Source organism: Phoenix dactylifera, chromosome 2, assembly GCF_009389715.1.
Source record: "Phoenix dactylifera cultivar Barhee BC4 chromosome 2, palm_55x_up_171113_PBpolish2nd_filt_p, whole genome shotgun sequence".
In the NCBI taxonomy this organism is placed as follows: domain Eukaryota; kingdom Viridiplantae; phylum Streptophyta; class Magnoliopsida; order Arecales; family Arecaceae; genus Phoenix; species Phoenix dactylifera.
In genome coordinates this window covers 23,883,738-23,897,131 of record NC_052393.1, presented here as the reverse complement: position 1 = coordinate 23,897,131, position 13,394 = coordinate 23,883,738, and the positions used below count along the sequence as shown (strand labels likewise).

Sequence of the window (13,394 nt, the reverse complement as noted above, 5' to 3'; positions counted from 1 at the left end):
TGATCTTGTCAAATTATATATAAGCTGTATGAAGAATTTCCTTAACAATAAGCACAAAAGATCGTGCACAGGCTATTAAATCTATCGGCTACGTCAAGATTACGACACAATGAGCAGATAAAACTTTAATTTCTATGCTTGACTCCACAAGGAAAAGTGGATGACTAAGCTATTTTTGGCCATCCAAACTTGAGAGTCTTCTCCATATGGGTTGGCACCACCTAGAATGTCTCAGTTCTAATGATTTGTGGGATGGCACGCGCATCTCTTGCTGACTGTGGTACGAAAAAGAAAAAAAGTATGATCCCCTGGCTAATCTTTAACACTCCGTTTGAATTTTAGGAATGAAAAATTAGAAGAAGAATTGGATATAGAATGGGAATACATACGTACGTATATATATACATACATACATGAACATATATATATAATTCATAGTTTTTATTTTATTTAATTTTATTTTAATTTTATTTTGGTTTTTATTTTAATTTTATATTTTTCATTGATTATTATGATTTATAATTTTCCTACATTATTTGTTTTAATTTTCTATATTTATTAATTGATGTTTCCTTTGAATTTTTTTATTTTGGATTGGAGTAAGCAGCAATAGTTATATCTTTAATATTTAGTTATATTTTTGTTAATCTTAATCTAATTTTTAATTCACATCTCTCTAAGGTGACAAGGCCATAGCGAGATATGTTTCATCAAGCATGGGAGGGAGCAATTCTCTGCTAAGTTTACTGTCCACCACACATGATATTTCAAAAATCTCCAGTTGCTGTGATTGCTGCTACCGATATAAAACTGCCATGGTCGTCATAATTGTCTTTCAATGGCTGCACCCCTCGTCACTTGACCGCTGCTACCACTGCTGGATAAGCTAACTCGAGGAGATGAAGCGGTGTCGCCGGTGATGATGGCAAAGAAGAAGCCGAGACCATCATCGGTTGCCAAGGAAGTCTACGAGATATGGTCAGAGATGGCCCCAATGCATTTGGAGTCCTAAGGCGAACTCCGTAAGGAAGGCTTTTTTTTTTTTTTAATGATGAATATTTTTTTATGGTCAGGGGCGGCCCAATGGAATTTTTTTTATTTTTAATTAAGTTGCCCATATGGCTAGGCCATGGCAGCATATAAGATGTCAACAACCACGGTTATTTGTGGGGGTGGGTGGGACTATTTCCCCACTCGACACCAAACCCCAAATGTGGTACGAGTGGGTTTGACCCATTACTCACCCAACTATGGGAGGTCCGACCACAAGTCCCACTATTGAAAAGAAGGCTAGGTTAACTCATGGTCCAATCAAACAACAGTGAAAAAGAATCCCTCCAGTGGGTGGGTTGGTTTGGGCTCCAAATTCTATATTGCCAACCAAATGCTGTTGCATTTAGGTCGCCAACAGCCACTTTGGAAGTACATTCAGAGTTGGCTTCATTACTGCAAACCGATTAAATTAATTGTATAGGACTTTCTTATATACAGTCCCCCAAAGACGGTTTAAGAATTTCTTCCCCCTTTTTTAACGAAAAAAGAAAACTACTTTGGAATGACCCAACCTAGGACCCAATATCTCTGCCATATTCGATGGAACATTTATTCCAGGACTTGGTTTAGGTCATGCAAGCTTTGATGCCAGTTCCCAATAGCAACATTTCAACATATACCACATTTAGATTCCGAAATTTGATCCATCGGTCAGGTTCATATCCCTGATCGAAATTAAAGTACTCAACTATTATCATATAATGAGCTATAGCTCAAAAATTTACCCTGCCAAATAGTATCGATCCTTTCAAGGTAAATGAGAAACTCAAGCCGCACTATTCCCGAACCCAATCCAGCTAGAACGTGATAGTTAGTGGGTCGGGTATGCTTTGCTTTTATGATATTTGTGTCTTTTTTAAAATGAAAGGGGTTCTGAATTATGCTACTTGGTCTTGAAAATATCATGATAATAAAGTCTGTGAAGCATATTATCGTCATTAAGATATTGCGCAACTCTATTGTTTAAAAATACGCAAAAGTTCTGAAAATGCTATTATTCATTATAATGGACCTCAATGAAATCTTTATTAGCTGTTTTATTGTTTGTTAAATCCGCCTAGGTAGTGATATAGATAATGATATATTATTAATTATTAATAACTAGAAGGTATTGCAGTTGCTGATGCGAACCACTATTCACCATAATAGAGAATATTTTTGATTGTTATCATTGGATCAGTAATTATTTGACCTTTGTAACAGCCGTTGTCTTTGGTTGAGGCGGCTTCTTGATGATTGAATTTGTGATTAAGCTCTCCGTTTCATTCCACTTCTCTGCTTCTTCCGACTATTTCCTTTGCCGTTTCATTCCACCTGCGCTTTCATATATAGATGGCTGGAATCTCTACTAGCTTTGATCCTTTTGTAGCACCGTCCTTCCTTTCCTTTTCTGTTTTCTCTCTGTAAAAAAACCATTTTCAATAAAAGCCAAGTAGCAGTCTCTCTGCTTCCCTTTCCATCACAAAAAAAAAAAAAACTCTTGCTACTATTGCTATCCAATCCTTACATATCAGTTAAAAAAAAAAAAACTTTCAAAATTTCCCTTTTAATCCCTAGAAGGAAGAAGAATGCCCTTTTTGGTTTCAGAGGAGGCATCAACTCTGGCAATAACAGACCAGCTTTATTGTTGGGCATTTACAAATAGATGAAAGTGGGGACTTAACATATATGAGGTGGTGTTCAGGATGACATAGCTCCTTTGCTTCACCTGAAGAGCTGAATCTCTTTGAGCTAAGCATCAAGCATTTTGAAAAATGTTCTTTAGGTTTCTTTGCCCTATATAAGCACCAAGGTGTCTTCAATCTATAACTGATTAAGTACTAAATATGTCTACATGGACTCTCTTGTTAGATGTGGAAGCACTATAGCTATTCTAGCCCTTTCATGACTTAAATTGGCTTCAGTACCATTTGTCAAGTTTCGAACCAATAACCAAGTACGCAGAAGTCATACATGAGTGCCAAGATCTCTCTTGTACACTTGTATCTACCGGGGGTGGGGTGTGTACTGGCGTTGGATGCTGGCTTAGTTTGAGGTGTAGTCAAGTTCATTGCATGTTTGGTTGGGATCTAAACTTTACAAGAAAAGTCCAATAATTTGACCATTTTATGTTGTATGCATTGGGTGTAGAAGAACTGAAATCTAATCTTTCAGGAAAGGAGCCCACCTAGCTATATGCGTGGAAATGGAATCCAGTTGTCCAGGAGAACTGGGTTCAACTCGAATGAAGTCTAAATTTTGAAGCTCTTCTTCATGGCTTAGAATATTTGGGAGAAAATAAAAAAAAATTATTCTAGCAAGGATTTTGTATCATTGTTCGGTAATGAAAAGAATTCAATAAAAAACTTAAAAAAAAAGAAAACAATGATAAATTCTTTTTGCAACACATCAAAGATTTTCCCCTTAAAAAAAAAACCATATTAAAGAAAATAATAAATAGAAGGGCAGGTCAACTTAACATAATCAGCTATTACGTTCAATTTTTTTGATTATGCCAAATACAAGAAAATTTCTATTATTTCTTTTTTTTATTTTTTTTATTTTCATACCAAACACACCTTAAAGAAGTATAAATAAAACCTGCTTCTACTTGTTCTCTCTTTTTTTTCTCTCCCCCATCTCTCATTCAAATGCAACATTGCATTATCACAGCGATATGACCTTATCTTTGCCACCTACACAGCCTTCACCAAACCGACGCGGTTCCTCTCATTAGATGTGGAAGCACTACATCTACTTCAGCCCTTCCATGACTTAATAGTCTGGTTTTGGTATGACTTGTCAAGTTTTGGACCACTAGACCAGCACTCAAAGTCATGTGTGGTGTGGAAAGAAGTCTTTATACATATCCCACATCTTGCCCAGTTTTGGACCGCTAGACAGGACTCAAAGTCATGTGTGGTGTGGAAAGAAGTCTTTATACATATCCCACATCTTGCCCAGTTTTGGACCGCTAGACAGGACTCAGAGTCATGTGTGGTGTGGAAAGAAGTCTTCACAAATATGAAATATCCCACGGACTTTTTGACTGCATTGGCAAATTGATCTTGTTGGGAAGCTTCCGCTAACTTTCCCAGATGGAATTCAGAGGTTAAACTAGTTGAAGAGATGATTTCAGTTTCTTCGCCCGTATCAGTATCTTCTTCAATATATAATAGATGTGGGATTGAGTACTCACTTACACGGTTCCTCTCATTAGACATGGAAACACTGCACCTATTCCAGCCGTTCATGGCTTTGGACTGGTTTTGGTACAACTTGTCCGAGTTCTGGACCACCGAACTAGCACACCGAAGTCATATGTGGTGTGGAGAGAAGTCCTCGTAAATATCCCACGGACTCTTGAGTGAATCCAAGTTTTGTGTGGAGTGGAAAGGAGTCTTCGTCAATATCCCACGGACTATGGACTGTTTCCAAGTCGTGTGGAGTGGAAAAAGGCTTGATGTTGTTGTGCGGGTCATGGACGGCAATTTATTGGAATTCAGAGGTCAATTTATTGGCAGGTCATGGACGGCAATGGAATCTGCTTCAGATAAATATAACGAGATGCATCTACTCCATCTCACAGCAGTTCAATTCATGGATCTAAAGGGAACCCAGGTTCTACTTTTGTAAAAGGATCTAAAAGGAACACCGCACAGAGTGGTCTCACTGGATCAGTAATTATTAATACTTGGTTTTGGTTTAGCTTTATGACTCAGTACGACATCCAAAGCGGTAGAAAGTAGAACAATGATTCTTCACTTGTTTGTTCAGTTCACTGCTGAGACAGATGTGCACCCTTGCCCATCTCAGAGGTTGGATGGGGCATAAATCATGAAACTATGCGAAATGTGGAAAATGCATTGTGTAGTTTTACATTAAGGGAAGCTCATGTTACCCATAGGTGAATGTAATTACATAAAACATGCAACTTTGCTGCCTCATCTTTCCCCATCAAAGCATTGAGCATGAATTGTGGAACATCCCTTTCTTAAATTTATGATCTGGGTTTTGGAGTGGCATCATTTTATAATTGTTCACTTTGCCTATGTTTGTCTTTTACTCACATGGAACACCCCGTTCTTCTGGTACTACTGCTTAAACTCGAAGACTTTGGGCCAGTAAAACAGCATTAGATTGTTTCCAATACAACTTGTTGGTGCGCAAATTGAAGGGAGAATTCCTATGTTTGTAATCATAAATGACTAAGACTTGATATCATGGTTTCAAAAACCATTGAAACGGGATGTTCGACAAGTACCGTATCATTCTGGAATGAAAAATACACTGGTGTGGATTCTAGATGCCGAAACAATTGTAATGGTACATACCAACCATACTGGTACATACCAACCATATTGGTCCATACCAACCATATTGGTCCATAGACTCCATACCAATCCATATCGGTAGTATTGTACCTGATGGGGGGCAAAATGGATCATCTAGCCCACCACAAAAGGGCCATCCAATTTCGGCCCAATGGACACCAACGTCAACCAGACGTGTCCTTGGTCTGACTCAAAATCAGCTCGACCTCGGACTCTGCCGAGAGCTCCTTCCGCCTCCTGTATTCGCCGACTCGCCCGACCAAGTTCGGAGTGCCTCCTGTATTCACCGACCCGCCCGACCAAGTTTGGAGCGCCTTCTGTATTTTCCGACTTTCCGACCAAGTTCGAAGCGCCTCCTGTATTCGCCGACTCGCTCGACAAAGTTCGGAGCGCCTCCTGTATTCGCCGACTCGCCCCGACCGAGCTCGGGGCGCCCTCTCCAGTAATATGCCCCGACCGAGCTCGGGGCGCCCTCTCCAGTAATATGCCCCAACCCTTAAGCTCGAGGCACTTCACCGAACATACCTCGGAACCTGGGATGCAAGGTCGACCTTAGCACCCGTCTAGCCGACCTCGCCAAATGCCTGATACGACCTCTTAAGGAGCTTGAGGATGATAGTGTTATTTTGATGATTAACAAGCAATTATCTAGAGCATGCTATAAGTTAAATTGATACTTCATTTATAAGTTCATTACTCTCAGTACATTTGTTTAATTGAGAATATATATATGGTCTTGTTCATTTGAATGAATCTAACCTTAAGAATGCAGCAAAGTGTGGATTGAGTCGACCCATAGGTTGATTGGGTCGACCCCGGCACATCGAGGAATCATCTGGCACACTCCTGCAAAAGTGGCACAAATGAACAGTGAGTTGGGTCGACCCAAGGTAAGCATGAGTCGACCCAACCTCCAAAGAACCTCAAAATGCAAAGGAAGAATGCTCTCTGGATTTACTGAGAGGGTCGACCCAAGAAGAAGTTGAGTCGACCCAAGTAAACCTTGAGTCGACCCAAAGAAAGGTTGAGTCGACCCAAGTGAAGAAAGGCTGAAATTCAAGGCTCTGAATTTTCTGAAGCTGACCTTGGGTCGACCCAAAGAAAGGTTGGGTCGACCCAAGGCAACAGAAGGCTGAATTTCAAGTTTCTGTATTTTCTGAGAGGGTCGACCCAAGAAATGGTTGAGTCGACCCAAGTGAAGGTTGGGTCGACCCAAGGACAGGTTGAGCCGACCCAAACACGGGCTGAACATAACGGCTAGTTGTGCAGAAATGCTTTTTGGACTCCCAACGGCTATAAATGGCTAGTTTCTTCAATCCAACGGTCAGAAAGGACTATTTGGAGGTTGGAGAAGTATTTAAGAGGGAGTATTCATCAGAGGAAGCTAGCCTTGGGGGAAAATACATCAAGTGCATTCAAGAGAGAACCCTAGCAAGGCAAGCCTCATCCAAGTGCTTCATTCAAGAATCAAAAGAAAGGGGTTGAGCAGTTTCAAAGAGGCATCAAGAGCTCCATCCTCCCTTGAAGAAGTGAAGCATCCTTGACAAAGAAGAGAGAAGCCACTTCAAAGCGATAAATATTTTCTAACTCTTCTTTGTAGTTTATATTGTTTTATATGCTCATTTAGGAGTTTGAATCTTTCTTTTTGTTTGTCAAACTACTTGTTGTAAGGTTTGTTGGTAAGCCCGTAAAACCAACATTGTAGGTTGTTGGTAAGCCCGTAAAACCAACGTAGGTTGTTGGTAAGCCCGTAAAACCAACGTAGGTTGTTGGTAACCCCGTAAAACCAACGTAGGTTGTTGGTAAGCCCGTAAAACCAACGTAGGTTGTTGGTAACCCCGTAAAACCAACATAGGTTCTTGGTAAGCCCGTAAAACCAATTGTGAAGGTTTGTTGGTGAGCCCGTAAAACCAACATAGGTTCTTGGTGATCCCGGAAAACCAAATTGTAAAGGTTTTGGATTGTGAGCCCGGAAAACAATCCTACTGTAATCCGAGGGGTTATAGTAAAATTCCCAAGGGGACGCTTGGGGAGTGGACGTAGGTGCCTTGGGGTGCACCGAACCACTATATATCGCTGTGTTTGTGTTGTGCTTGTTCTTATGCTTATTCTTGCATTATCTTTCATCTTTACTCTAGTTTAATTCATTCAAGTAATTTATGAAAGCATTCACCGTACTTAATTACGAAAGTTTTTAAAAGCACTAAAATTTAGAAAAACCCAATTCACCCCCCCCCTCTTGGATTGTCACCTTGGGCAACAAGTGGTATCAGAGCAAGGTGCTCTAATAGTACCCATTGATCTCACAATCAAGAGTTAAAGATCATGACAACCCAAGTGGGATGTTCTATACGAGAGGGACAATTAATTGATAGACCACCTCTATTTAATGGCACAAACTACACTTATTGGAAAGCTAGAATGAGGATATTCATTCAAGCTTCAAACTATGAATTATGGTACATCATTACCAGAGGCCCTTACTCACTCTCTCACACTATTAATGAAAAAGACTTAGCACAATTGAATGCTAATGCTATGAACATACTATATTGTGCTATCCATGAAACTGAATTTAATAAAATCTCTGCATGCTTATCTGCTCAGGAAATCTGGGATACTTTAGAAAATATCTATGACAATATTCAGATTAGCTCACATGTGCTTCAATTACATACTAACAGTGAGCCTGCAGAAAACGATGTTGAATCTCCCAATCCGGAAGAAAGAACAACAAATGAAGAATTCGGTGATGAAAACAAGGATCCATACCCAAACACCGAAAAATTCAAAAGCTTCCTAAAGACAAAGAAGAAGAGGAAGCAAGAAGAAAGGAAGAAAGAGATAAAAAGCAAGAAAGCCTTGACCAAGGAAGAGTCAAGCAAGAAAATGAAAGTGAGGAGCAACAATAATGATACTAGCTCCAAAGAACTACAAGAGGTAACTAACTTATGCTTTATGGCACAAGAAGATAAGGTAAAATCTGAATCTGATTTCACACCTAATGAATTTCAGGAAGAATTCTCTTATGATGAACTATTAAATGCTTTTCATGATTTGTATGGTGAATGTAGAAAATTAGCTACGAAAAATAAAAATCTTAAAAAGATAAATCTGGAAATGTCAGAAGAAAGAAATTCTTCTGCTAAAATGAGAGACAAATTAAACTCTGAGAATGAACGCTTAAGATTAAATTCGGAAGAATTGATTCAGAAAAATCAGAATTTAATTAAAGAAAATCAAAACTTAAGTGAAGAAGTTAACCAATTGAAATCTTTTATTAACAAATTCACTGTAAGTTTAGAAAGATTAAAAACGATGTTTGAAAGCCAACATGCTGTTTTTGATAAATCAAGACTTGGTTGGATTCCTTTGCTCAATAATAAACCCCTAAAGAAAAAGGTTATCAATTCGCCAAGCAAACCATCAAATAAGATAACTTATTTCAAACATAAAAAGATTGGGCATAAAAACTTTACCTATGGTTCTAATACAAGCAAATCAAATGATAAAATTATTACAATTAAACAGATTTGGATTCCAAAAGGAACCATATGCACTAACTCCCAAAGACCCAAGCAAGCTTGGGTACCTAAAATGAAAAACTGAGATTATCTTGCAAATGTGTCAAAGCAGCCCTTGAAACTCATGTGAAACTCTTAATTGGGTGCCATGGCACGTGACTTATAAATAAATTTTATTTCATCATTTGTGAATGTAATTTAAATTGTCATTTTATGTCTTGATATGCTTAACTTTATAAATTCAGTTAGGCTATTGAATATTTATTAAATGCCTTGTATGTATGACAAATCTTATCTACACGATCTTAGCATGAAATTTTCTAGTGCTTGCATGATGATAAGAAAACAATGAATGAATATGTATAACTTTCTCCTTCAAGTTTTCAAAATCTAAATTTTCTCTCTAGTATAAATGATAGATGCTGATTTCATGCCTTCATGTTAAAACTTCATTGAGCATAATCTTTGTATCCATGATTAATATCTTTCTCTAAAATTATCTCAAATTCTACTGATTAATTGTAACATGTCATGCTTAACTTGATCATAAAAATCTTTTAAAGCATGAATATTAATTCTTTTAAACTATCACTCATAAGTCAAAATAAAATCCTAATTGCTCTAAAAGAAGATTGCTCAACTCCCTGAAACATGATTATTAGTGTTGAAAACTAAATCATAATCAAAATTTTTGATAGAAACAACTGTTTAAGATAATTTGATTAAAACTCAACTTGTATATCTTATTGATAATTATCTTAAGCAAATAGAATCTAAGCTAAATTAATTCTGAAAATAAAAATTTTTTTTTGACCTTGATGAATCCTTCTATTGCCTCACATGTTTGTCCTTGAACCATTTTACTTAATGAAGTTATCTCTTTAGTTCAAGTGACTTGTGCTTGCTTATATTTAGACAATCTCTTGAGTAAAGTGACTTAATATTCAATTATTGTCATATCTTATGTTGAGTCATCTAGCTAAGAAATATATTGTATGAATGTTTTGTATCTTGAAAAAACTAATGACTTTCCTTCAAGAAAGAAAAAGATTTCATTAATGATACAGGATTTATGAGCAAGAAATTTCAACTTGAAGGACACCTCGATGAAAGATACAATAAACATTTCCTTGCAAACAAAAAAAAAAGGAGATTTTCTTCAGCCAAGGGTATAAAGAATCTAAAAGGTATTTGGCTTGAAGAATGCTAAATGCATTGGTAATCTAAACCCTTCTCTTGTGAGTTAGTTGAGCAAAATTAATAGTCTAAAATTATATGGTAGCATGATTAAACATTTAATTGCTAATCTTCTTGATATCATGCTTCATTCTCATGCTAATGATAATTGTTTCATGGTATGATTAAATTGAAGTTCACTTTTGCCTGTATAATGCATAACCATGAAATACACAAGTTTATGCCTCAAGTTTCTAATTCAAAATAACTTGTGATAAGCTATGAATCATTGGGCATAATGAAAATGCTGTTTGCATGATATATATTTATATGCAGCATATTAGATTAATTCTTTATTCTGCTCTTTCATGTAACTACTTGAAAATAACAAAAAGAGAGAGAGATAAAGAAAAAGAAAAAGAACATTGCTCAGAAGAAGTAAAAGCTAAGTAAATACTCCAATCTTAAGTAAAAGCAGCGCAAGCATAACATATTCAGCATATTTGTGAGACTTGTGTGAACATTCTTTTGGAAGGGATAAAATCCGTAATTAATTATATTTAACTAGGGAGAGTTTGGAGTGAATATCTTGTTGCTAAAGAGAACAGTTTAACATTTCTACATTGCTCATTATAGGGATGGTGCCAATGGGGAGGCTAGTGGTAGTACCCGGCACTATTTGACCCAACTATTCGGTGTAGGGCATATTAGGGACGGCACAAGAGGGAGGCTAGTGGTAGTACCTCGTGCCCCTTCCAACTCCACCGGATAGGGAGCAAATAGAATATAGAGCATAGAAAAGTAAAACCCAAAAATAAATGAAGATAATCAAAATGTTCATTGAATGGTTAAAGAAAGAAATTAAAAATTTGGGGAATGAATGATAAATAAATGAAAATATATAAGAAGGTTGTGAAAAATCAAATGAAGTTTCAATCACTTGAAAACACACCTTAAGGATAAAATCAGTGCTAAATTGTATTTAAATAAAAAAAAAATTTATTTGAAAAGAATTGATTTTGATCCATGACATGCTTGTTATGTTTTGCATACTTTGAATTATATATTTTCAATATTCAGTTTGAAATGCTTCATGCTTGAATAATTTGATTGAAACATGTTTCTACCAATAGCAAATTTATTTTTCTTTATAACACTCATAATTTGGAATAGGCTTTAACTTTGTATACAAGTTTTTACTTCACCTTTGACTTCGAAATAACTTGTGCCTCAAAGCCTAATGAAAATTGTTTTACTTGTATTCTATACTCATCAATGATATGTTGGATTTCTCTTGTACTCTCTTGATCAAAAATAAAATTTCTTATTAAATCGGTTCCAATGCTTGAATGTTTGAAAAATTACATAAAGAATTTTTCTAAAAATATTTTTGAAAGAAATTTTAGATTTGTCGTTCATGATCACCTTTGAAATCTGAAAGTTGAATATATTTATAAAAAGAAGAAGAAAAGGATAATCTGAATTTGCAAATTAGGCAGAATGAATTGATTATAATTTATCTTTCAACTTGCCTAACATTAGTACATAATGTCCTCCAATTTGTACCAAAATTCAATATGAATTACAAAGATTCTGGATGTGCTCTAATGTTTTTGAAATATGTGTTTTCAATCTTAATGATTTAAGATGAGCTACAATGTGAAGATACATATCTCAAATTACAACTTTGAAAGCCTCCTTGAGAATCTTTATGAAATTCAGAATCTGATTTTGTATAAAAGCTTAAACTCAATATGAATTTCTAGATAAAACTACAGCTTAAGAAAAATAGAATAATTCTGATGCCTTGATTGCTTGCCCCGATACGCATCTGAAACATATCATTTCTTATCTTCAAAGTGTACCAATATTGGTCTGAATGATGTGTCTTTCGATGATCTTGATTGCAAACAAATATTTTTAATATATGATTTTATTTTAATATTGAAAAGATTTATTGTGCTTCATATATTCATTGCTGAAAAACTATGACTAAGAAATTAATACTTTGAATATACACTCCTGCATAATTAAATGCTTCCATCAAAAAAAAAAACTATTTTTAAGAAAAGAGTGAATGATCTTAAGTCTAGAAATATTTCAGCTCACTCAAATGATTCTTAAAAGAAAGAAAATGTAAATACTTTTGAAAGAATTTGAGCTTCAAATGAATCATTTTCTGATTAATATTTCAGTACATTTTCTCAAAGATTAAGAGGAAGCATAACTTGTTCTTAAAAGATTAAAAAGAGTGATTGCTATAAATTTTGAATAATTCTAGATCACTCTACATTCTTGATATCATAAAGTTTCAGTTTTATTCACGTTTATCATTAAAATCTGAAATTCAACAAAAGATAAGAATAATTAAAGAAGAATGCATCTTTTAAGGGGGGAGCTTTAAATACTCAATCTCTTTATTGAAAATTATCTTCAAACTCTAAACTCTCAAATGGAATGATTAATTAAGGGGAAGAAAGAAAATATCAGAGTGAGAGATCATATAGAACTTAATCGTATAAATTCGCATCTAAAGATGAGACAAAGAATACGAAATGTAAAGTGGTACTAAACTTTGCGCTTCATTGAATATCTTTTGAAAGTTGGATTTCCATCTGTATTCATCGGTAAATCATTTATTTCTGAAAATTTAATTGAAAAGGATTCCATCTGTCTTAGTTTCGAAAATTTATCTTGGAATCTACTTATGAGTTCTTATTGGCTTGCACTTTAGTGTTTCAATCCTGAGCCAATTCATTTTAATTGATTTTGATGCTATGATCTTTAAAGGAGTAAAAGAAAATTTTTAAGAGAGCTCTAAAAGAACTTTCAAAGCCTTGAATTTTATGTATCCTACACTGCATAAATTCACGTTTTGGTATCTATGCCCCAATACTTTTATATCATGAAAGAACTTTAAAGTCATTAAGAATTAAGGATTCAACATAATCTTATATTTTTCAAGTATATAAGGTTTGATCTTTATTTGATCTTATACTATACTCTGAAAATTAATTAGATTGCTCTCATTTTGCTATATACTTAATATATTAAAAAAAAATGTTGGATTTTCATCCGTGCCTTTCTTTGAATATTACTCTTAATACTCCTTGAAATAACTTGAAAAAGATTCCATCTACACTTGATTTCAAAACTATCTTTGGAATCTACATTTTGAGATCACTTCTGGCTTATATCCTAAATATCTCATTCCTAAAGCCAAACACATAGAAATAAGATATGATTTTATTAGGGATCATGTGCAAAATGAAAACATATGTATTGAGCATATATGTACTGAAAAACAATTAGCTCACATATTCACAAA

General features: G+C 35.4%; 1 protein-coding gene across 1 annotated transcript in view; it reads right to left on the bottom strand.

Annotated features, from left to right (window-relative positions):
* The window catches only part of LOC103717421, a 56,978-nt gene that overhangs the window by 18,454 nt on the left and 25,130 nt on the right, over positions 1-13,394 (bottom strand). The gene's annotated exons all lie outside the window — the stretch shown is intronic.